This window comes from Callithrix jacchus, chromosome 10 (assembly GCF_049354715.1).
Source record: "Callithrix jacchus isolate 240 chromosome 10, calJac240_pri, whole genome shotgun sequence".
Taxonomy (NCBI): Eukaryota; Metazoa; Chordata; class Mammalia; order Primates; family Cebidae; genus Callithrix; species Callithrix jacchus.
Window position 1 is genome coordinate 15,008,616 of NC_133511.1, and position 26,809 is coordinate 15,035,424.

General features: G+C 37.3%; 1 protein-coding gene and 1 long non-coding RNA gene across 27 annotated transcripts in view; both read right to left on the minus strand.

The window, feature by feature from the left end:
* The window catches only part of LOC144578044 (uncharacterized), a 46,802-nt gene extending 21,866 nt beyond the window's left edge, over nucleotides 1-24,936 (minus strand). Inside the window, exon 1 of the long non-coding RNA XR_013523065.1 lies at nucleotides 1,234-24,936. This is a non-coding gene — a long non-coding RNA (uncharacterized LOC144578044). The remainder of the gene's footprint in view (nucleotides 1-1,233) is intronic.
* Nucleotides 1-26,809, minus strand: part of CADM1 (cell adhesion molecule 1) — a 336,780-nt gene that overhangs the window by 163,355 nt on the left and 146,616 nt on the right. The gene's annotated exons all lie outside the window — the stretch shown is intronic.

The following is a 26,809-nucleotide window of genomic DNA, read 5'->3' on the forward strand; positions in this document are numbered from 1 at the left end:
ATCTTACTGAGTTTACAAAACAGAGCTTTTCTCACTGTTTCATAAAGCAATATTGTTTCAGATAGATATTGCTACAGTTCTCTGTAATTTCTTTGCTTTGGAGCTATAGAATTTTGTTTTAATTATTCATCTATAATACATGATTTCATTTCTTTTTTACATCCTTGGGCTTGGTTTGACATTGGCCTTTAGTGCTTACCATACTTGAGGACTGCTTTTAAGTCCTTGTAACAATTGAGTTACATTAATGAGTTAGATGCATGTCTTCAGTGCCCTGCATGTACTAAGTACTATCCTGGGTGTTGAGGATTCAATGAGAAGGAATCTACTCCCATCCCCATCTCTTCCTTCCCCACCCTCATGAAGCTCAGTCTTCTGGAGGAGACAACAAAATCCTACACTAGTGATGGAATATAGAGGTCTTTGCAGATGCCCTTGTGTTCAGAGTGGAACCAAAGGATGAATGGAAGCCGGTGCAAATCCTGGTTCTTGACTTTCAAGCATCTAAAGTCACAGACCAGCCCAGAACCTGGGTGAGTCAGGAGTCAGTTCAATGAGAACCACTTCCACCCCATCCAGAAGCTGAGTAAGTCAAAGAAGGAGCAGGTTAGCAGCTGTTACCAAATCCACTAACACGCAGCAGCACTGGCAATGAACAAAAGGAAAACTGGCCAGTACATGTTGAACAGAATTCCATGACTAGCGGCTGAAACAGGGAAGTGAGGAAGAGGAATCAGGTTGCGGGCTGGGGACACGGTTAAGAAATCAGTTTTCTGATTTCAACTACAGGGAAGAATGTAAAATTCCTTCCAGAAACTAGAATGGGCTCAATGCCTGACACTCGTTGTGGTTACTTCTGGGGATTTGTTTCTTTTTTAGACAATTTCATGGGTATTTTAAAGGAAATAAGGAAGACATTGTTCATAGCACTTCCACTCACTCTGCTATATTCTTGGAAGTCAGTGGTTCAATCTCAAATGAAACTTCTCACTAACATTATGTGCAGTTATTTATGCTCCCTAAACAATGAGTGTTTTTAGGCAAAGATTTCCTAGCCTTTCCAACTGAACAAAAGAGCCTCCCACACACAGAGACACACATTTCCATTCTGAAAGCCCTGCAGGCAGATCTGTGAAGCTTGCCATCATAAGACTCATTTAATTTTAAATTAAATTAAGGGCCCAAAAGGTAAGCACATTGTTCAGGTTATTCCAACTAATGTCCTAAACTTACAATTTCAATGATTCTCCATCCAATTGATGACTCCTGCTATAATAAAGAATTCATGAACCATGGAAACAACTGACAAAAATAAAATAAATAAATATCACTCATGGCTTAGAAGAAAAAGCATTCACACAGTCCAGTTCCTAACTCAAATAGAGTAAATATGTGCAGGAAATTTTTATCAAGATTTTACCAAGTCTATACCTGTAAGAAAAAAAAAATGGGTACAAAGACGGCTTTTCTAATAAAAATAAAGGTATGAAGGACCCAAATTTCTGACCACTATCACTGGACAGACATATAAATATTCACATAGGCAGAACTAGTTGAGATGGTAAAATGTAACTAAAATGAAATAGTCTTTTTTTTAGTTCGACACAGCCCTAAGCTTTCCCACTCCCTGGGTGGGGAAGATTCTGATGAATTTCTTTATTATACATACATTTATTGATCTAATTGTCCCAGTTTTCATGAAGTTTACTAACAATGCTCAGGTGCCTGAATGTAAGAAGGAGGAAAAAAAAGAGAAAAGAACTTGAGTTGGAAATTCGCAAAGAATACTGTGTGAGGAAGTCTACAGGGTAAGCACAATCATTACTGAACCATCTGATTAGCTGTGGGCTGAGTATGGAAACAGGAATTCAAGAGAGAGTTGCTAGTCTCTTCCCTCCCCAGTCTTCCCACACTGGAAAACAAGGAAAAAATAAGGAATGGAATGGAAGAAGAGAAGACAGGTTGAGGAGAATCATCGATGGGGCAGGTAGAAGTTAGAAGGCCATTTCCAAGAGGACACTAATAGAGTTTGAAATATTGAAAGTGGAGAAGATCTATTAGATATGGCATGTGTGTGCACAGCCAAAGTGAAATGAAGATGAAGGTCATTTTAGCTGAGGGATTTAAAGAACTAGGAGATCTCGGTATTAGTAAAGCCATCAAAAGAAATCCTCTATTCACTAAGCATTCTGCGTTGAATCACTGAGGAAAAAGTGAGCTGATCTTGCAGCAACCATGGTCCCAGAAGTGTTATTAGAGAAGTGGGGTGGGGCAGGGATGATGAGAGGTATGTAAAGTCGGCATGGTATGGCACTTACATATGCCTGATAACGTGTAAATTTCCACACCTAAGAATGGAGACGATTACAGGGGAGTACCCTTAACCCATCTTTTGCTTGATGCCTCCACTGAGTAGAAGGTGGATTCGAGTGGTACAACTAATTTAGGTAAATTTCATGAATTTAAAGTCCTTGAGAAAAAAGAATGGAAATCATCTGAATAGGGTTAAAAAATATATCGAATCCCTACTTGTCAACTCAGAAATAAAGAGAATGGGAAGGAAAAGTGATGTTCCTTGGCCACTCCTGGATCTCCCTGCATTTCCCTGAGACCATCACTGCAGCCAAACACTAGCTGACATTTTCTCCCAGGCACCCTTCACTTCTTACTCTACACACCCTGTGTGAGGTCCTCCTTACCTCACCAGTCCCAGACCAGAACTTCCAATTGCTTACTGGTCTTTTCTTCCTGATGTCCCATCAGTTCTTCAAAATCAAAGCTATTTACCAAATTCATCCCCTCTTTTCCAATATGACTGCAACAAACTTAAGGCCAACCATGTTTTCTCACCTGATTGTCCAAATGGTGTCCTAACTAGCCTCCTACTCCCCTAAAACATCCTCTATACTACCACCAGGGTAATCTCTTTAAAGGACAATCTGATCAGATCACTTAAAACCCTCAATGGCTCCTAGTGCCTATAGGATGAAACATAAACCACTTAAGGTCTGAGTCATGCTCTTCTGGAGGGAGGGAGGGAGGGAGGGAGCGGGGGGGAGAGAGGGAGAGAGAGAGAGAGAGAGAGAGAAAAAATGTCAAAATCATTGGGAAGATCAAATAAAAATGTATGGAGAAGCGCTTTCAAAACTATAAAGCTTATCTAGTGGTTCTTAGTCTTTATGAGGTCACAGTCCCTTTGGAGAATCTAATAAAAGCTCTGGAGTTTTCTCAAAAACACAAACACATACATCCACCTAAACGTAAAATTTGGCATGCAATTCCAGAGCATCCGTGGCTCCTCAAAGACAATCTTGATCAAGAACCCTTACCTAGGTATTTTATTGGTTTCATATTGGTACATAGAATTGGAGTTGGTATCATCTTGATAGCATTTCCAGCCTTACAAACAAGCAAGCAGCTCTCCTGTGGGCAGTCAGATTATTCATGAAGATGTCTAAATACTCATCAGCAGGGTCACTGGGCACACAGTGAATATAGGCAGAAAATTAGTACAGTAGTTAGCTCACAGTCATTTCATCAGAGTGCAGCTGTCCCTACACACAACTGTTTGAAAAGAACAGGTTATTTTGAAAACAATCAGCTGAATTGAGTCAAAAAAGAAAAAACAAAAACTGCCCAGTGGGCCTTCATTCTAACTGAATGAAAATGAAGTGAAGTTCCTTCCTTTTCACACAGCTCATAGATGCAAAAACACGAGCTATGCCATAGCATAAATGTTCACTATGCATGAGCCTGTTTCTTGCAGCTGCATCTCTCATGACTTGGCTAAGGCTGTATTTGTCTATATGTCCTTCTACATGTTTGTGCATATTTACACTGTGTATTTTAGTGCTCAAGAAGCAGAAGGCAGGAACAGTGTTTACTCTGCATGTTTGTACAGGACACATCACACAGAACTATAGTGATGGAGTATTTAAGGGCAGCAAATTCAAACTCCTCACCAAAGTGTGGGCCTAAACTTCACATCATAAAGAACTGATCACATGTCCCTTTAGAAAGAAGAATATTATTAGCCAAGTTTGTGGTACCAACCAATGACTAAACCTTAAGTCAGTAGTCCCCTGTTATCTACAGTTTCACTTTCTATGGTTTCAGTTAACCTGGGCCAATGGGGTTCTGAAAAATTGTTGAGTATAGCACAACAAGATATTTGGAGAGACCACATAACTTTTATTACAGTATTTTGATATAATAGTTCTACTGTTGTTGTTAATCTCTTATTGTGCCTAATTTAAAAGTTAAGCTTTATCATAGGTATGTATGCATATGGAAAAAATAGTCTGTATAGGGTTCAGTACTATCCTCAGAATCAGACATCCATCTTGAAATACATCCCCTGAGAATAAAAGGGGACTACTATATACCACCAGAACACCACCGCAAACAGTGATCATCGGTGTTTCGAACAGTAAATAGACATTTGAGTAGTCTATAACATACAAATGGGCTCTATGTAATAGGAAATACACATACTGAACATAAAAACTAAAACTCATTCTTAACAGAAGACTGGCCCCAAACCAGTGTCGGCGCTTTAAAAATATGCATTCAATTAACTGTTTTTTGCTTGCCTTCTGAAAATTAATATTTTTGGCACATATATTTTAAGACATGGCCCTTGGAAATCTGAACTTATATATTTCTCTCGATAAATTTCCAACGAGTAGTCATTAGAAATCACTCCAAGTCCCTAAAGCTGAGCTTTTCAAAAATACCTGCATTTCCCTATTTTGTCACGAGATGGCAATGTCATTCATTGGTAAACCATAAATATCATAGGAAAACAAATTTTACATGAGAGGTGTGGTTCTCAAGGTCCATAATGTCAGGACCATTTTAAACTCCTAAAAATAAAACTACTCATATTTTTAAAGAGTCATATGAATTCACTTAATAAATCCATCCCATGTTAACACAAAGAATGTATTTTTGTGAAAATAACTACATTTTCCACAGCAAAAAAAAAAAGAAAAGAATTTGCAAATCTAACGTTGGCTTAATAGTGAACAACTGGATTCTCACATGTGCTTCTTCATTCATTCTGTTGTGATACACTGTGTTGAAGTATATGGAATAAAATGGCCTTATGCAGATATACAGTTGAAAAACGAAAAGTATTTTAGTAGTCTTTTCAGATAATTATGATTATTCTCCTTTGATACTATACCAAAACTCAACAAGTGGTGGTTTCTTAATGGTCAAATTGGATTGTGGAATCTGAAACCATATCAAAGAACTTCTCATATTTTATTACATTAAAATTCATTAAGTCAATCCTGTACTTTGAATGGGTCTTTTACCCACTCATGATTTTTTGAAATCATGCACTGGTCATTTGGAAAATATTAGTTCACTGAGTTATGCAGTTCTTCCAAATGTTGACACATTTCATTATTCAGTTTCACAAAAGTCAGTATGACCACCAATCTCATAAGAAAGTCAATGATTCATTAGGAAGCTGTCAAGTTCACAGAGGAAGACGCAAATATAAAAAGATTTGTATTTTCACTTGAAATCTTTACTTTTATCACTGATAACACTGTCCATTATTTCTCTTAAAATGACAGGCTCACTGCTTTCCAGAAAATGTCTGCCTAATACCCAAGTCTGAATAACTATAGTTTAACTCAATCTCCCCAGTCTTCTTCCTTCAGACAGAGTAACCACATGTAGCAAAATTGCTTTATTTGTAATTCCCCTTCACACAAGACTATTTTTAAAAACATGTAACTTAAGGTTAAGCTTTCATAAAATTAATAATTTTGACTTCATCAGGGATATTCTTTTTTACTGTATGTGGAGGTGAAGAATACAGTGACTTCTAGGACAGCTTAGTCCCACTAACCGGATTCAGGCTAAGGCTCCTGCAGCTTTCCCCACCACTGCTTCTACACCATCAGAGCAAATGTCAACACACCCAAAAAAGGTAGCTATATCTTAGTATTATGAGAATAGTTTTGATCTCATGGATCCTCCAAAAGGATCTTGGGAGCCTCCAGGGATCCATGGACTGTACTTTGAAAACCATGCTTCAGAGGTTATAAAAGACTTTCAATTTATGTCAGCATTTAAAAATAAAACCAAGTGCCACATTTGCAGAAAAAGAACAAGTGGGAACTCCCAATACAGTAAAACTTCTACTACTAAAACATTTGGTTAATGAGTAACCTTATTTAATTGTCCGATTAACTCTTCAATTACGCCTACTTTGGGTTTCTACCCTTTCCGAAAATTTTTAATTAATCAGAACTAAAAGAAGAAGTCAGGAAACACTAGATTTAAGTGCTTTCCTGATGTGTTTGTTCATAATTTAATCCTTTTAAAAGGATTACTAGATTTCACAGCCAGAATTCGAAGCACTATCATTTCACAGTTGTAAGGTTAAAAATAAGTACAGGAGTGTTTTTTCAACTTAAAGAAGTGGAACATTAGTTAACATTTTACATGGCATCTCAATATGAAAAAAAATTAAATTGAATTTATTCTGACTGGTTGAAACATACTCTGTTGCCGTTATTATTAGTAACCATTAAGTACTCACTATATGGTTGAATTTGTAGGAGCTTTCCATAAATTACCCATTTCATTCAATCTTTATACATTCCAAAGGTGCCATCTTCAAATGAATCTTAACAACATTTTACAGATAAGGGAATTGAGGTTCAGAGAATTAACTAACGTTTCCACTAATACAACTAGTAAACAGCTACGCCTAGTTTAAAACCAAGTCTGTCTAAGATTGGCTGACTCCAAAGATGAAGCTCGTAATTCCCAGCTCTTTCTGGGTTTAGCTCTGATATGCACCTGCAACCAGGTCCTCGATGTTGTCCAGTCCCTTAGCTTCCGTCTGAGATTTAGCTGGTATTATCAGCGCTTAATGCATGTGTTAATTTGATAGGGTGTTGACATCAGGAGTTGCAGTTCAGAATTTCTTTCTTTCCACATAACTGCCTATCTTCCAAGCTTACCAACTTGCTATCCTGTTAGTTCTCAACAGCACCTCTCTTTTCCAGGGAAACCAGCTTGCTCATGGTTTGTTCAAACGCATCACAGATATTCTTCCTTCACCATTTGGCCTGTACCCCTCCTGTGTATTGAGATCTTGCCTTCTATATTTCTGATTCTGCCCCAATTCTTGGGGCAGGCATACTGTTTCCTTACTATAACCTCCTTTGGCTCTTTACTAATGTTTTTTCTTAATGCTATTTAACCTTTGATATGCATTTATTATATCTTCCCAACTAAATTATGTATTTTTTTCTTTTTTGCCCTCTTTGTATTCCCCAGGACTTCTATCACAATACTACAAATAAACTAGAGGGCCACAGACGTGGTTGAATTAATACACCAGGGAGTAGTGATAACAATGCTGTTGTGATAATGGTTTATTAAAAATCCATTTCTCAGGAAACTTATAATAGATAAAATGTTATGAGAGGGTCATACTGATGCGTCTAGTAATAAATCACCTTAGGGATGATCAGAGAAAACCAATTACCATTACTGAACTGAGGTTGAATTTCAAATCCTGCTTTCAAGAGATTGGTTGGAAATAACCTAAGCACAAAGCTGGTAGCATACCGGTTGGCCGTAAGTGGGTATCTCGGGTTGTAAAATACCGGTCAGGAAGATTGGCTGTTCTCAGATTAAGTGAGTAGATGAATTGAGAGAAAGCTCACACTTCTACAAATGTTAACAGGAGGAAAAGGAGAAAGAGGAAGAGAACATCATCATCACCATCATAACAGCTAACACGTGAACGGTGTTACTATATGCTAGAAATGATTCTAAGTACTTAACATATGTTAACTCATTTACCAATCCCAAAAACCCTAAGAGGTAGAAACCATTGTTAACTGTCTTTTATGGACAAGAAAATTAAGTCACAAAAATTCAAATAATTTGCCCAAGGTTACTTACACAGCTAGTAAGTAATAAAGCTGGGATGCAGTAAACTCATTTAAACTGTTTAAATATTTGCCTAACACTAAATTACCTAGTGGTCATGTCTCAAATTTTAGAGAAACTACCATTTGGAGAAAGATTTAAAGAACTAATATCTAAGGTACACACCAGAGTACTCTATTTAACCTTGAATTTACTGTCTTTTAAAAATAGATTATAAATCCTTGAACCCAACATGTTTTCAAGTATCATAATCACTTAAGCCTTTGTTAGGCCCCTACGGACCAACAGCAGATGCTCACATGTAGGAACCACACTGTGTCTCCGCCTGCATAACTGGTTATAGAATCCCTACTCTAGTCTGTGCTATGGCTCGATTCTCCTTCGATATTGAGTAATTACATCTCATACTGCTTTGTCTGCAAATACTCAGATTTCTTAATCTTTCCTGGCATAAAAGTGATAAGAAGAGGGGAGAAGACTGCAAATGCTATATGCTTTGTAAGACCCTGTACTTTCTATTTTAAAGAGGTCTATGCCACCTTCTTTTTTATAACCATCTAAACATGCTGCTGTTTAAAAAAATCAAACAAATGTAATCATATCTTCATGGAGCTTTTCTTACACCTGCTTCACGGAGGCCACCCCTGCCTTTTGCCTCTTCGCTCATTTTACTTAATGCAGAGTTTAGTTTTCATTTTTAAGATGTATCCACTTATTTTATCATGCATAGTCATACAAGCAGCCATCTAGTATCAGAGTATAGAAAATGAAGAAAATCACATTAAATCCAAAGTTTAATTACAAGTTGGGCAACTTTTAGCAAGTCTCTTCATCACCAACTAAGAGAACATTTCCTTTTAATTTATAGCACAGAATAAATATATCAAAGTTTTGACCAGATTGTTCAGCCACAAACTCTCTTCAATTCACTATATCTAATGCCCAACTGAGATTCTTAGTATTTTAGTTAAAAAGAGGTAGAAAAAAAAAAGTAATGATCCCTTCAGGTATTCTAAGCTATTTGTTTCCAATAAGATCACTAAAGTACCTTGGATCAGATTTCAAATCAGTCTACTCATCACGTCTACTCTACCACGTCAAACCAGGCATCAAAGTGGTAAGGATGAGATTCCAAATTACCCAGCTGCCATAAAGCGAGTGTTCCCGTGTGTATCCTGAATGCTGGCTGACTTCATCTGGAGTCCACTCCAATCATGTATTCCCTCAATGACTGAAAAATTTGTTTGAGCATAATGACTACCGAAAATCCGTATCTGTACATACCCCAAATGTTTATTAAATAAAAATAAAGATAAAATAATATATAGGTCTATGGCTGTATTTTTGTTTTTATGGCATGTTGGGTCACTTCTATGATTATCTCTGTTCCATCTTTGATCACAAATGCAAGCTCCTTTGTTCCTTTGAGGAAATACAAAATGTTTCATGACAACTTCTTTTAGGATGTGTCTTTCTAGGAATACGCAGAAAAATAACTATAATTGGCAATGCTAAGAGTTTTTAATGGTGAAGCTTACTCAGTTGCTGAAATGTATTAAGTGTTTTGGGGTGAGGTTGTAGAAAGAAGAAAAAAAAGGCAGGTCATAATATATGTTGCATAATGGGATCTATTTAAAATCAAATTTCCCCTGGTTTGAGATTTTTTTTTTTTTTTTTTTAGACAGAGTCTCCCTCTGTCACCCAGTCTGGAATATAATGGCGCAATCTCAGCTCACTGCAACCTCTGACTCCTGGGTTCAAGACATTCTGGTGCCTCAACCTCCCCAGTAGCTGGGATTACAAGCGTGCGCCACACCGCCCAGCTAACTTTTGTATTTTCAGTAGAGACAGTAGCTTCTCCATGTTGGCCAGGCTGGTCTCAAACTCCTAACCTCAGGTAATCCACCCACCTCTGTCTCCCAAAGTGCTGGGATTACAGGCGTGAGCTACTGTGCCCAGCCAGAACATAAAAAACTTTCAATACATGCAAATGGGAGAAAACATTGTTATAAAATCTCTAAAATATAATAGATTTCAAAAAGCATGAGTTCCCAGGCCTACTTAAGAAATGATGACATATCACATTGTAAAAAATTAAATTCATACTAGCTTAAATAGAAAATATCCAGAGTTACCAACTTTCAGACTGATGGTGAGATCTGCATATTCTGAACTACTTTTTAAGACTTGCATCCTCCTAGGTCAGACACATTATCAGTTTATTCAGTTAACACATATTTCTTGAGTATATTTCTCTTTTTGGCACTAAGTATATTTCAGTGAGTGGGATAGGCTTATAGTCTGATCAATTTAGGTGGCCTCCTCCTGAGCTACAATGAAGCAAACATAAATAATAGGAAACAATCAGTAATGACAACTAACTACCTTTAATTAATAATATTTGAAAGCTTTAAGTTGGATATTTATTCCGCCTGCAGAAATTTTAAAATTAAGTAGAATATAAAATAAACCACAAGGTAACCTCTATATAAACACCGTTCTCCACCAAGAAATGTGAGAACTGAAAAATTCTTTGTTTTGCAATTTTCGGTTTGAGTAAGACAGCAAAGTTTACAAAGAAGCACTGTGTTTTTCCTCAGGAGATAAAACATTAATCTAACTATTGACCTAGAAATAACATATGAAATTATAAATTTGTCACATGAAAGCTTTAGGGAAACAAGCAAACTAAGCAGCTCACAGCATTGGTTAATGGTGGATTTGGGAAGACTATGTATTTACCAGTGTATGGCAGAGAATAACATAAAGATCTTTTTTTTTCTCTGTTTTTGAACAGAAAATAAATAGCAGAACTTCCCCTTTACCTTCTGGACTTCAAGTCTAACACATGCTGAAATAACTGTCAACTCTTATATACGTAACTTAAGTCCCATAGCAATGCAAAATTACCAATACAAACTTAGTGAATTGGGTTGCACATTATTATACAAACTGGATCAGAATACAATTTACTTCTTGCTTGTCAACATAAATGCTTTAACAGCGAATCCAATGTCTTAGGCTGAAATTCTATAAATTCATAAAAAAAAGCATACCCAATATATAAGATCTCCAGTTATACCCATCTAAAGAAAAAAGCAAAAATAAATTATGCCAGCCATTGTCATAACTGTCACTGAAAAATAAGTAACAACTGGAAAGGCTTTAGCTTACCTTACATATTGTGACTACATTAAGACGCCTATACTTGCAAAGCCTTGCCATCAGACTACACCAACAGATTAACTTTTTTTCAGAGAAATCAGATTAAAGTAATCATAGAGAACTTAGAAACTGAATTCCAATTTGACCATCTCAAGAGTTGCCTGTATACTCTGGCCTGAATCAGTCTTAAGTAATACATGATGCAGTATCACGTTTCTGAGAGAAACTAGGAAATCCAAGCATTGCCTGTGTCCTGAAGGAGATGGAGGGGAAGATAAAGAGATTCTAGATAGAGGAACAGCATGAGTGGGGAGAAGATAAGCTCCTTACCAGTCTCTACATCTCCAAAGCCAAGGGCTAGTATATGCACTTGAACCCTAACCCCAGTGACAGAAGTGGCCGTAAGACAAACCTTGCTATGCCAAGAATATGCTTACCTATCTTAATCTATCAAAACACTACACATCATCGATATCTAATTCTTTCATCTCTTGCATGAAGTCTTTCCTGATTTCCCTCTACCAAGATTTTTCTCTTCAATTAATGTGTTTCCATAGTACTTTGTCCCTTTTCAAAGATATATCTCATGTTGCATATTTTATCAGTTAGTTTCATCTCTTAACTCTCGCACTAGATTACAAAGTCAATATAGACAAAGAAATGTTCAACCTTATATAACCCACTATGCCTACGTTGATGAATTGCACCTACTATGTGTTCAATAAAAGCTTGTCTTTTTCAATATACAAAGCTTTATAAAGATTAGACCTGGTAGAATGTCAAGAGGAAGACAGCAATATCACTTCTAAGAATTTACCTTAAGGAAACATTCATGAAGACATACAAGTGGTTATGTGCCTGGATATTCAATATTACATTATTCTTAATTATGAAGATTATAATGGTAATAAGGAAAATGATTATCTTGTAGTGTGTCCTTATTTTAAGTCAAGCATTGAGAATGTACTTTATCTACATTATTTCACTGAGTTCTCACAGCAGCCCTATGAGGTAGATGCTATTATGTAAGCTCAGAAAAATTAAGGTAATTATCCAAGGTCAAACAACTAGTAAAAGATGGAGTTAGAATTTGAATCTAAAAGGTCAAGTCTCAAGGCTATGCTCTTACATATATAGAACTTGCCATGAGCCAAAGACTGCTCTAAGTACTTTACATATCCATTCTCACTTAACCTTCACAGTGACCCAGTTGGGTAAGCAGCATTATATCCCCGTGTTACAAACAAGAGAACTGGAACACAAAGGTAAGAAAACTACCAAAGATTTTGTAGGTAAGAAGTGGAAGAGCTCAGATTTAAACCTAGACAGTCTGGTTAACTTATACAGTCTTTTCCCATTTATAGGAACAAATGACTAGCACTGACCTAAATATTCAGAGATTGTTTTAAATATACTTATGAATGTATAAATGAAGCAGTACAACGTAAAGTACAAAAAGCTGAGGACTATCAATATCTGCATTTCTCCAAACTATTATGTGAGATTATGCACATCATTTATCGTTTATTTCTATAAATAATGCTCAAATCTGTATCAGATAAGGAGGGAAGGAAGGAAGAAAGGAAGGGAGGGAGGGAGGGAGGGAGGGAGGGAGGGAGGGAGGGAGGGAAAGAAAGGAAAGAGAAAGAAAGAGAAAGAAGAAAGAAAGAAAGAGAGAGAGAAAGAAAGAAAGAGAGAGAAGGGAAGGAAGGAGGGAGGGAGGGAGGAAAGGAAAGGAAAGGAAAGGAAAGGAAAGGAAAGGAAAGGAAAGGAAAGGAAAGGAAAAAGGAAAGGAAAAAGGAAAGGAAAAAGGAAAGGAAAAAGGAAAGGAAAAAGGAAAGGAAAAAGGAAAGGAAAAAGGAAAGGAAAAAGGAAAGGAAAAAGGAAAGGAAAAAGGAAAGGAAAAAGGAAAGGAAAAAGGAAAGGAAAAAGGAAAGGAAAAAGGAAAGGAAAAAGGAAAGGAAAAAGGAAAGGAAAAAGGAAAGGAAAAAGGAAAGGAAAAAGGAAAGGAAAAAGGAAAGCAAAGCAAGCATCGAATACAGGAAAAGCACTTAGAAGGAAAATCACCAGACTGAGTCTCAGTCCCAACCATGCTACCTACTATCTCTGTGATGTTGGGCAAAACTTTAACCCCTCTGAGTTTTTTCTTCTCTAACAGAAGGAGTTATGATTGAGTTTCTTCTTAACACCAATATTCTATATAATCTCAAAATAGTAGAGAAGAGACCTGTTGCTCAAGTCAATAATAAAATTTGGTAATTAATAAACAAGGTAAGGTTTAAGAGTTTAAAATAAACAGTATTGTGGAGTTTTGTTAAAATCTAAAAGTTGTATAGAGTACCCTAAACACTCACCTACTTCCAAACGTTTACTATGCTTAATTCACTTCTTGATCTCCTTACAACGTGACTCAAGATGTCAAAGTGTTCACAATCAGTTCAGCGTTGATATGAACGCGCTAATTCAAGTTGACCTCTACTAATTAATCCCCAGTTCTCTTTGGTTTCCACCCTCTATCCAAATTGGAAGAGGAAAATCAACTATCAGTTCTATACAAATCACCTCCAATACAAATCTCTGGCATTAATCTCAGTCCCAAACTTCAATATCATACCTTTGTTTGCTGGATATTTCTACTTTAATTGTCATTTTTCTAAGTCTGGTCCGGCAGGCTTAAATATCAGTCATCATTTACACCTTACATAATTTACCGATTCTCCACATTCAGTTTGTTACTGATTTCTAATACTTCTCCCATTACATTGTAGATTCTACCTACCAGAAGCGACATCCACGCAGAAGAGGCATCCCCATCCTCCATTGTTTCAACGATGGCAGACATCACTAACTGATCATAGAACTCCTCCCCTACCTCACCATCCCCTGAGGCCAGACAAAACTTTACAAAATCCTTCCTATTATAGTACACTCCAGGGAGCCATTGCCATTGACTGGAGTCAGGGTGTGAGATGAGACCCATCCCTCATCCCTGATCTATACAGTTTTGCCGTGACTACTCCTGCCACTCTAATACAAACCATTTCTCATACCCTGACTAGATTACTACAACAACCGTCTCTAATACAAGTCTCAGACACCCAGACTCCTTGATACAAGTCTCCATCCAGTCCATCTTTCACATTCTCTCTCTCCTGCTCAGTCATCCTCTATGTTCCCCCATTATATGCCTACAGATAAAGTAAAAACATATTCCTCTTTGTCAGGTTTCAAGGCACTCTACAATTTGGCTTAAATCTTCAAGCCCATCTCTCACAATTCTCCAACATCAGCGGTTTCCATGCATTCTTCAGTTTCAAAACTCCCTCATCAAACAAAATCTTCAGCAGAATCCCAATAAATTAAACTGACAAAAAGCACCATCTGGGCTGCAACAGGCCTAGACTGTCCAGGGGCAGCAAACAATTCGGTCCCCTTTGTCCCACAGCAGGGGCTGAGGCTCTTCTGCACAACCACAAAGGACTGCCACCATGCTGACCGAAGAACACGAGAAGTTAAATTAGACTCTTAACCAGCACTGGTTTATAAGCTCTTCAGAGACTACAAAATAAGCCAAGGGCAGAACTAATCAAAAGGGCCCAAACACTTAAAACCGGAGTCCAGCAATACACACAGATATACCCCTCCTCATACATAAACTTAACATGATTTTCCTCTGCTCTGAAAACGTCAGTGTTCAGCAAGGGACAGGACAAGGTTAAGAGAATCTGACAGAAAGAATTGGATGGGGTTGAAAGCTGAAGTCCTGTAAGTTTATCTACACAAGCAGCACAAGTTCTCCTGGCATAGTCCCAACTCAGCCCATTGCCCTACAGCTGCATAATAGCAATAATTTTTTTAAACACCCTCATTCTGTCCTACCACATCTCATAATGTGTAAAACTCAGCTGGATAGTGTGGAGGATTTTGTCAAGCTGTCTTTAATCTTTAGCTTTACCTCCACTCCCAACAACTGAGCTGGCAAGTACTTAAGTTGCTGATGTTTACATCCTGCTTGTTTCATTATTCGTTTTCCAAGAGACACTTTGGGTTGATAGGCGCCGGTGGTTATGGGGTGATCTGTCACAGTCTAACTGTGCAGCTCCATACCCTTCCAAGGACCCTCCTGTTTTACCTCCCAGATGCTCAAGCATTCTTTCACTCGAATTGTTTTTCAACTTTTTTTTTTAACTCTAAATTTAAAAGGAAAGTGTACATGCATCTAAGCAATTATCTGAAAAGATAATAAAGTGAAATCTTCATTAGGTTTCCAGGATGTCTTTTTGTTGTATCCTCATTATGCTTACCAATTCAGTACATTGTCCGTTGATCATCACTACTGAAACCAGACCTCTGAAGGGCTCTTCTGCTCATGTGAATCCCATTATCTTAAGAAGTTCCTTTTTCTAGAGATCTTCCGTTTGCAAGCTGGACAGGGAGCAAAGTGGGTGCAGCCCGCTCTCAAATATCCACATGTGGTTCAGCATTATCCCTGACAGCCTTTTAATCCCAAATTGACGTACCTCGCCACCCACTGCATGTCTTGGCTTGTATTCAAAAGATACATGCTTAAGGACTGCAAGTGAATGTCAAAGTCAGAATAAGCAAAACAGAATTAATCTCCTGGGGCAAAATTTCATAAAACATTACAAAATCAACTCTAAATAATTTCAGGAAGCCACTGTGGGTTTTGGTTTTTGTTTGTTTGTTTCTATAGAGATGAAGTCTTTCTATGTTGCCCAGCTGATCTTGAATTCCTGGCCTGAAGCCTACCTCAGCCTCTCAAAGTGCTGGGAATATAGGCTTGAGCCACCACACCCAGCCTGCTTATTGTTTTTTGTTTTTTTCTTATTTTTTTTTCCATTGTTGAAAGACATTTCATGAAGCTTCTTTTCTGTTGAGGTGACCAATGGACAGCTAACCAGCACTTTTTGGATATCAACTTTTCCCGGGCTTCTTTAAAATGAATGGAAGCTGTCAGAGAAAGGCCTGGATCAGCCCAAAAGGTTGCTGCCTAACCTGTGGAGTCCCCCAGAATCCATCACACCTTATGAGGTCTTACCCCATAATTTAGTTCCTAAGTTTTTGTTCTGTTTGTTGTTAAATTGTTCCAGTTCAGAAGAGTGACCATTACTAGCAACGACTCTTGCCTGGGTGACTTTCTTCTACCCAGGTCAGCCTATGTATCGCCCTACTGTACAAAGAATAACAAAACCAAACATCGTCAGAAAAAAACAAAAAAACAACTACTGATTCATCGTACAGGTCAAAGAGACAGAATGAAATTTAGAGTACATAAACAAAATAAACATATAAACACATCCTCTCAATGCAACACCACCAATCTAAGATGGGGGTACAAGTGAATAAAACAATCTTCATTGCCAATACAACTTCCCAGGATAGACTGCTATAAACAATCTAAACTTTGGCATCCTTAGGTCAAAGGTCATGGATGAACCACTTTGACAAGCACGCTTCCTAAGCCAAGGACAGTCAGTTTACTCACTGTGGGGTACTAGCCCCACCCCCAACTGCCTCTTGGCATACATCTGACTCCCCTCATTCACCATTATACTCACCCATTCAATAACTTAATGAGACTGACATAAAGCGGAGAGCAGGTGTGTGCAATATGTTGTTTTCATCTCCCCATTTGGAGTTATTAGCACCTCCCATCACTCAATTTGGCAGGTCCATTTTAATATTAGAACCACATACAGGCTGCATCCTTGAGAAAGAAGGCCATTTCAGACTTTTCTGGTGAACTATTACTTACATAATAGAACATTTATTTCATGTCATTATAAAATTAAACTTTACCTCTGGGTCTTTAAAAGGCTAATAGTTCAACTTCCCTTTTGACATGCAAGAAGATAAGATTCTCCTGACATGAAAATATAAAAGGGCATCTTAAACCACTGTGAATATTTTTTCAACTGTATAAAAACATGTACATTAACATACTTTTGAAAAACTACACCATGTTATTCATGTAAGGAAAAGTTTAATGCCCTCACTATAACTGCCATGCTACAATAGTTTTACATCTCAGTTATGTACATCCAAAGTAAGATTCAGAATCACTTACAACGTCAATCATATATTATGGCACTGCTTTAGCCAATAGCATTCTCCATTACACAATTACAGTCTGTTCAAAGAAAAAGAAAAACATTTGACAAAGTGATGCATGAAAAACAAGATGAAAATATGATATAATGCTCTGCTTCCTTTTACATAATTTTATGTATTTTAAGGGAGTGCAGGGATGTATTCAAAAGAACAGATCATTCATTTTTGGAAGTTAATTACATATTATTGAGTTCTCAGTACCATGGGAAATCATTGTGAGCACGTGGGTAGTACTTGCCTATTGAAAGAGACAGCACACCAAGATTGCTTTGTTAAAGGTAAGGTAGGTTCTTACTAAAGCCACACATCGGTTACTTCTAGATAAACTTTCACTACCAGAATAGAGTTGACATGAGTGAAAAGATTACTATTAGAAGTTTTTTAAGTTTGCTAATAAAGATGGTAAATTACTAGGCTGAAATCTGTCATTTGTTAATCAAATTTAATAGTAATTTCTTCCTGCAGACACATGCAGAAGACAAATTATCAATTTCTGTAAATCATAATTAGTTCAGAGGCAGATTCCAATTCTCCTAAAGATTAGCTCCGTGTAGTTTAAATTAAAGGCACTCAGTTACCATACGAATTGTAGAAAACCCTACCCTTCACTGAAGTACTTGAAATCTTGGGTTATGACCACTTGAAGGTTTGCGGTAATAATTCAAAATGCTTTTACTTTGTTACATTCACCAGTGCCAATTTTCACTAAGTGCACAGGCAAGGGCTGTGTAGAGGAGTATCAAACGCAGCTCTTATCTGCTATGTTTTCCCCCATGTAGATGGCTTTGCTGCCACTGAGATGCAAGGCCCTTTCCAATCTTTAATTTTCTTTAAGAGTGGATAAGTGCCGTGAGCAAAACTGCTCACCACTGCTCTTGAGGTGCTTATTTAAAAAGAAATAAAACATGATTAATTTCAAGTGCTTTACAATTAAAAATATATGACAGGAGGGTCATCTGGGCAATTTAACTACATCGCGAAGGGTCATGGGCCTGTGAAGTTTGAGAAATCCTGAGCTAGACTCAGTGCATGTATTTATTGTCACTGGTAGCATATTAGATTATTAAAAGGGACATGCTAATGTGACATTTTACTATTACAAAGGAAACTCAGTACTAAAATTAGAGCATAAATCAGGCAGATATGCTTCCAGACATGCAATCAACTCTGTCTTCCACTTATCTTCCTTTATGCATCAAGGGGTTATATTCTGTTTCATTTTGTATTTATTTGTTAACTATATGTGTCGCTCCTTTCTAAGTTCAATGTGAGTAACAAAAATTTAGCTGCAACCTAGTAAAACAGATTTAAGTTTAATGTAGATAAAGCAAGTGGTTAGGATGTCAGAAAAATATATTTTAAAAATCAAGACTAAAGTATAAACCTATTAGTTTTGAATATTTATTCAGATTACATTTCATATTCAAGACTCTCTTCAATAAAGCTTCCTTCTTTATTACAGGGAAGTATTTCTATGCATAAAATAGTAACATTTGTCTTTGAAAAGTGCATGACAACCCAACCAATTCTGTTCCCAAAACAATGGCTAGTTTGGGGGTGTAAACAGCAGACAACATAAAGTAAATTCCTGTCATGAAATAATAATTAGCATTGTAAAAATAACCTCCACTGCCTCAGCTGACTAATGCACAATGCCTGTTCAAGCCATATTTCAAATCTGAAAGTCACCAAATGAAATGAGCACTTTCATTCTGAAGTCAGATTCTGTTGGTATTTTTGCCTGGAAGGAAAGGGAAACCATTTCATACTCTCTGACTAATCCAAAATAGCAAAAAACTTGTCATCTTTGTTGCTTAAAGGGAAAGCTGTTCAAGGGCTTGACAGACAAGAAGATCCCGTTCACTTCAGCAGCATTCTCCCTCCTCTCCTCCGTACTTCATTGTTCTAGGTCCCCTATCAGAGGGATTAATGATTCATATCTTGTTCTGAGTATACACATGTCTATGGAACTGTGGGGGAGGTAGTTCATAATAACAAGGCCAAAGTCATGGGCTTTACACCACATGGGCCAATTAGTGTTCATTTGTTTCATTGCCTTACCATCTTTAACACTAAAGAGGCATAGCCTCACCATGCCATGGAAAATGCATGTTATTGGTCAAAAGGGTGATTCAGGAAGTATGTGGCAATGGTCCAGTGGATACTCATTAAAAAGAAGGGAAGAAGGTAGGGAAGGGAAAAGGTGGAGAGCCAGGGAGAGAGGAAGTGCCCTATAGAAATCCTAACAGTGCTTTGCCTCACTATCTGAGAGTCTATGACCATTCTTTTTTTTTTTTTTTTAAATAAAAAGTACAACATATTCAGGTCATATATATTTAAACACCAAACATGAATACACAGTAATTAAGAAAATGGCTAACTGGCTAATTTATTCTGAGTTTGTCCTATACTAACTAAAAAAAATTAACTGAATCTATATAAAACAAAACAATGGTTATGAATTAAACACTATATTTCATGCCTTAAAAGAACTTAGCGCATTAGCAATTAGGATTTTCTTTGTTTTGAATTCATTGAATTTATATCATCCTTCAACACTGTTTAGCTAAAGCAAACAAAAACAAGAAAATCACATTATTCTTTCTAAGCCATATAAAAGTGATCTGGAAAGTCACGTTTAAAATCGCTATCATGGATTAGCTTAAGGCAATTATTTCACTTGCCGCATTCTTTTACGAGAAGTTAAAGAAAAAAAAAATCAAGCTTCTTGCCTAACGAGAAAAATGAAATCCCATTAGTTGTGTCTCCAGTGTATATTAACATTCCTTTTGTTTAGAAAGGTTAATATCCCCCAAATAAAGGAGCATACAGTGCCTGTTAAAATAATTACATCATGACATTTTAGAAAGGTTGGCAGATAGACATGGTTGCAAGCAAGGAAACAAACAAAAGTAAAATCGAGTAGTTTTTAAATTATCTGTGACTTCAAAAAATGAAAAAGACTGGAAATTCCACCATGTTTGCAATTTCCTGCCAGCTTGTCTGGTCTCTGGTATTTGGCTTTTCTCCCTCTTCTTCAATAGCTTTCTGTCATAGAAACTTAGGAAGATGTACCTTCATGCTCTAAATCAGATGATCTACTATCTGAAAAGGAAACGACAAATCTGACAACAAAAGAATTTCACAACAGATAGGCAGGTGATAGCATGAGGCACTAACATTAAACCGAAGTCTTTCAATGGCCACTTGGAGTCCCAGAGTACAGAGTTTAGTGTCATTATAAAAGAGTAATTTTTGTATTCTAGCAAGCTGATCTAAGGGCCCAACATTAGTAAGACTGAAACCAATGAGCAATTAAGTTTCCAGATTCTCCCCTATAAGACCTAGAGAAAACCCTTCAAACGGTATGCAAAGAAAAAACGGAACTCTGGTCCTCATGCTTCAGGCAGAGAGAAGCAATTCTCCAGATACGTAAAATAAATTATTAATCTTTTAAACCTCTGGACATATAGCAAACATTTTCTTAATCAAAAGTAGGCACAATAGTAATATAAAATCTAACCGGCTTGCTCTTTCTCATTCTCTAGGGCACAGGAGCTCCTCTGCAGCTCTGGAATTGGACGGCCTGTTCCTGCACTGCTCCCAGGAAAGTAGTGAATGAAGTAGGCAAGACAAAGATCAGGAGAAAGAAAGACAATGGTTTTCCTCACCGCCACTTAAACCATAGGAAACTTCCTCAGTTAATAATAGCTCAACCTCTGGACAGCAGGTCAGAGAATCTAATTGAATAAGTACTTTAAGAGTTTATTAATATTCCCAAAAGTCATAGAATGCTTTACATCAGCAATTCCCAATACCACCAATAACAAACTGTGCAAATGTAGTGATAAAAACACCACTGCCTTAAGAGTCTAAAAAGAAAAAAGAATCCAATAAAATCAAATTAAAAGGCCCCAAGTTACCATAACAAAATCTCTGAAATTGTATAAATTGACAAAAGGGAATTCAGTGCAACATCTCACCTGACAGTTTCATAACAAAACTGTGACAGAAAGCCTGTCCCAGTTCTATACAAAAGTGAAGTACTGATCCCTTTGGCAGAGGGCTTGTCAGCATGGAATGATGATTCCAAGTCCCCGTCGCATGCAAATACAGTGCCCTGCATTTGGGAAGCAATCCTCACATGCTTGTGTAAGAATGAATGAATGAACCAATGGATGGTGTACATGGAATAGTCTTCTAAAACAACCTCTAACATATCTAAACTGACATTTTTATGTAACTGTCACAGGCTATGCAGAGTGCTAGATAAAACAGAGGAAACATTTTCTTTTCCCAGAAGCCAGCTAAGAGCTCATCTCCAGGAAAAAAAATTACAGGATGAGCAAAGTAAACTCATTTCTCTTCCATATTCAAGGAATATGTGTTTCTTAGTAAAAAGAAAGAACAGAAGGAAGACGAAAAGGAGGAGGAGAAGGTAGAAAAAACATAGTATTGCACAGTAATGGGCACTATTTTTAGTATTTTTGTGTATTTTACACTAATTAGCTTAATTCTTACCACTGCCATATGAAATAGATATTATTATCCCGATCTTGCAGTCGAGGGAAGACAGAGGTAAGTTTCATTCAGCTAGTGCCTGGCACAGCCAGATTTCAAGGCCAGGTAGTACGGCTCCATAGTATTCCACGGTGTATATGTACCACAGTTTCTTCATCCAATCTGCCACTGATGGGCATTTAGGTTGATTCCATGTCTTTGCTATTGTGGATAGGGCTGCAGTGAACATATGCGTGCATGCGACTTGATTTCTCTTGAGATAACTTTTGAATTATTTCCTTATGTTTGTGTTCTGGATTGAAAATGCCGAAGGGTTTTAGAGTTTGATAATTTCTATTTACGTTACTCTAGCAAATTAAGCTTCTACAAGATGTAGAGGAGTGTTTTTGTTCAAGAAGAAGCAAAATGGGTCCAGACAGGATTTCTTTTAACTGGCATTCGTAGACACATTAGAGATGTTTAGGGAAATCCTCTCTGTAATGTATTGCTGATGAATGACCTGTGTTACTGTGTTTATAACAGCACTGCCCAACAGAACTTCCTGTGACGGGAATACTTTGCATCTGCGCTATCCAACAGACGCCACTAGCCACATGCAGCGATTCAGAGTTGCAATGTAGCAAGCGCAACTGCGGAAGTGAAGTTTTCATTTTACTTAATTAAATCTAAATAGCCGCATGTTGCTATTTAAACTTAAGTTTAATTAATTCTATAACATTTTGTTAAGGCTTTCTTTTGGTTCAGTTAATGGGACCCAAGACCTGTTAAATATGCCACTCTTTGAAAGCAACTCTAAGCAAGCTTCTTTTCTCATGTCAACTGCAATCTTTAGCGCGGTTGGCCAGAAACGTAAGATTCCAAGACTGAGATGGAACAGATAATAACTTAAGTTCATGCCTAAATCCATAATCCAATCCAGCTTTTATCAGAGCTCTGCCCTGGAGTCCAGGGAGTGGTATTCAGATTCTCATTCTGCTCATCCTTGAAGCACTGGGAAAGGAGGGTGGTAAGTGAGCAGATGTGATTGGCAGGACAGGATTTGAGCCTTCCTGAGTCCCTGGATATCACCTCATCCCAATTCCTAACAACTAGGAACTAAGAGTATTCAATTTGTAAGGACTGGTAGGTATTGTGAGGATTGTTAGGTATGTGGAGGGAATGGCACAAGATAAGGCTAAAAAACTAGGTTATGGCCAGACTGTCAACTGAAGCAGCGATGGGTTGTTTTGTTTGTTTTAAATCACACACAGGACAGAAAAAGCCTAGTGTCTAGCACACAGTACAAAATTAATAAATATTTAATCTGGCAGCAATATGTCTACTGATCTGGAAGCAGAAGAGATTAAAAAATATCAGGGGAAACAGTTAACAAGAATCTAATATGGTAACACAGTTTCAAAATTACTGAGGAAGGTGAACTGATTAAAAGATATGGGGAAACTATCATTTACTAAGGACCTACTATGGGACAATCATGCTAGTCATTATTTTATTAGTTCTCACAACTCTATACATGAAGCATGATTATTCATGTTTTCAACTTGAGTAACTAAGGCACAAAGAATATGTAATGTTCCAAAGGTCACACAGTTGATAAAAAACCAAGTGAATATTCAAGCCTAGATCTGTCTGCAGTAGAGGAGGAAGCAACTTCTTTCCACCCACATAACCCTGCTATTCTTGAAACCTGGAAATAAACTGGACAACGTAGGGCAAGGAAGAAGGGTCAAGAAATAGCAGGAGGTTGCTGAGACCTGATGACAGACCCTTTTAATAAGGCAGCCAGCAACTGCTAAAAGCCCTGATTGGGGCACTGGAGACACAAATGTCAATAGAACACAGTCCTTTACTTGAAGGGATTTACAGGTGGCCCAATAATTATAATATAAAGTGACTTAAGCCCTAAACAGCAATAGGGAGGTCATGGGAAAAAGCAAGTTTATGTACACAACATATATCTCTGAAAATTATAGGCCTATAATAGCTAGAAGTTTTCTAATAACACTGAAATGTAAGATAATCACCTTCAGAGTGATTCAAGATAACTGTCACCGGAGTGTTTCTCCATAATCATTAAAAAAAGGACTCTCAACAAATTAGCAATCATTAACTTAATTATAAGATATTATGCATTCATTTCATTCATCACCGATACATTACAGAGAGCATTTCCCTAAACATCTCTAACATGTCCACTCATCCCAGTTAAAAGCAATCCAGGCCAGGCGCAGTGGCTCAGGCCTATAATCTCAGCACGAATCACAAGGTCAGGAGTTTGAGACCAGCCTGGCCAACATGGTGAAACCGCGTCTCAACTAAAAATACAAAAAATTAGCTGGGTGTGGTGGTGGGCACCTGTAATCCCAGCTACTCGGGAGGCTGAGGCAGGAGAATCACTTGAACCCATGAGGCAGAGTTGCAATGAGTGGACATCGTGCCACTGCACTCCAACCTGGGTGACAGTGTGTGAGTCTCTGTCTTAAAAAAAAAAAAAATACTGTCTGTAACCATTTCCCTTCTTCTTAAAAACACTCCTCTACATCTTGTAGAAGCTTAATTTGCTAGAATGAAATTAACAGAAATTATCAAATTCTAAAAGCCTTCAGCATTTTCAATCCAGAATACAAAGATAAAGAAATGATTCAAAAGTCATCCCAAGAGAAATCAAGTTCACATATGCACATATGTTCACTGCAGCATTAGTCACAATAATAGCAAAGACATGGAATCAACCTAAATACCCATTAATGTCAGATTGGATAAAGAAAAGATGGTATATATACACTGTAGAATACTATGCAGCTATAACAAAAACTGAGATCATAACCTTTGCAGGAACATGAATGGAGCTGGAGGCCATTATCCTTAGCAATCTAACACAGGAACAGAAAAACAAAATACTAAATGTTCTCACTTATAAGTGGGAGCAAAGTGACAAGAACACATGGATATGATGCAAAGAGGGAAACAACAGACACCAGGGTCTACTTGAGGGTTGAAGCTGGGAGGAGGCTGAGGATCAGAAAAAATAACTATTGGATACTAGGCTTAGTACCTGGGTGATGCAATAATATTTACAACAAACCCCTGTGGCATAAGTATTACTGTATTACAAATCTTCATATGTACCCCAAACCTAAAAAAAGGTATAAAAAAAAAGAGAGAAATCAAGTTATAGGCAAACTACCTACCAATCAAAAACTGAAAGATTTAGCTCAAGTTTAAATCACTAACACACACACACACACATACACACACACAGAGGAATAAACTCAGAAAGCAGGCCGATTACTAAATTGTTCTCTTATACTTTATGCATTTTATTACTGTTTTCCTGAGGTATGTTATTTATAGCATAACTCACATAGGATAAGAAGTTACTAGCCCATTTTATGGAATTAATAGTCTATATTTATTTTCTAAGTATTTCCCATATATTTTGTATAAATAGAATGAGGGCAGTAAGGTCAAATAAGCTGACCTAAAGAACCTGCAATTTTGGAAGAACTGACAAGCAAATATAAGAGTATTAACAGTTTTGATACATCTAATATCTCCAAAAGCAAAACTACAGGAGGAAAGGGCCAGTTCCCTGCAGTAAACAGATGTCACTTACGAACATTCTTCACTGGCCCTGCAGCACCTCATACAGGCCGTGCCACGTAAAGTGGCCTTGATAAATAATTTTTGAAAGAATAAATAAACAAATAGGGGAATGTCAGTGAGTGATGGATCTAATGAAATCAATGGTATATTCCATAGTCCTATAAGGGAGTTTTTTAAATGGGGCTATGCAACATTCCAATTATTTTTTTTAAGTAGTCCTTTCAACAGGGAAAATAGCAGTCCATATAAATCCAATGTGACCTCTACCTAATAGTATATGAGAAATAACTGGTTAGGAACTACTGCTTTTAAGCTAAACTAAAAAACTTTTGTTAGTGATTGTGTTTATTGTACTACTGTAAAGTATACAAAAACGAGATAAACTGACGCTGTAATGGCTTTTTTAAAAACACAAAAACACCAATTGCCTGAAAAAAATATATAGTATTTTCAGAAATGTAACTATTATTTGTATTCTACAATTCTTATAAGATATCATTATAACCGAAAGGGAAGAGTAAAGCATATTCCAACTGCATTATAACATTACAATGCAAGCGTTTTTGTAATCTCTTTTTGGAATTTTAATATTGGCCTACGAAAAAATCAACTGGCTTCTAGAGGACTCTAACAAATAATATGACCATGAAGAAAATTTAAATATATGCTCTCTTCATCCTCCTCCTGGAACAAAATCTCCAATGTGACAATGGGGAAGCAATGTCCCTGGAGCCTTTCAGGAACCCCAGCTAGATGTGCTGGCAGAAGCGCAGGCTCCCCCAAAGGCATTCTCTCCTGCTGCCCCCAGCCTGTTTTCCATTCAGGTTTCCGCCAGTATAAACAGAGCCACGTGTGGTAAGACAACACTGCTCTATTAATACTGGGAAAGTAAACAAAAAGAAAAAGATTTTCCCAGACTTTCAGCACTGGGTTCATTCACTTAGTTTTAAATGTGTACTGAAGTTCCTATTGCGTTCAAAGTGTGGGGCCGGGAACTGAGTCTTATATGCTTGCAAATTTCCCTGTCACAGCTTCATAAAAGTCTACACAGGTCATAAAGAGATGCCAAAGGGTCCACGTGCAGAAGTGACCACCACAGACTTGAAACAGATTTCAAGTCTACTGTTTGTTAGAGTCCTCAGCCTTGATTTCCGTGTTGTCCATTTATTAGCTAATGGTCTGGGGCATGTTACTTAAGCTTTCTTTCCTTTTCTGTAAAATGGGAATAACAAAATTGCCTCTCTCAAAAGTATTGTATCGATTTAAAGCATAATGTATTTTTCGCATAGCACCCAGCATACAGCAAGTGTTCAGTCAATAATAGCTGTCTGTGCTTTAGCTAAATAACATATCTCTTTACTTATTCAACTTATTTAATATGCACGTAACAGGAACCTCTTACAGGTTAGACATTGAGAACACAGATAAAACAGAAAAAGCCTGTCTTTTGGGAGTT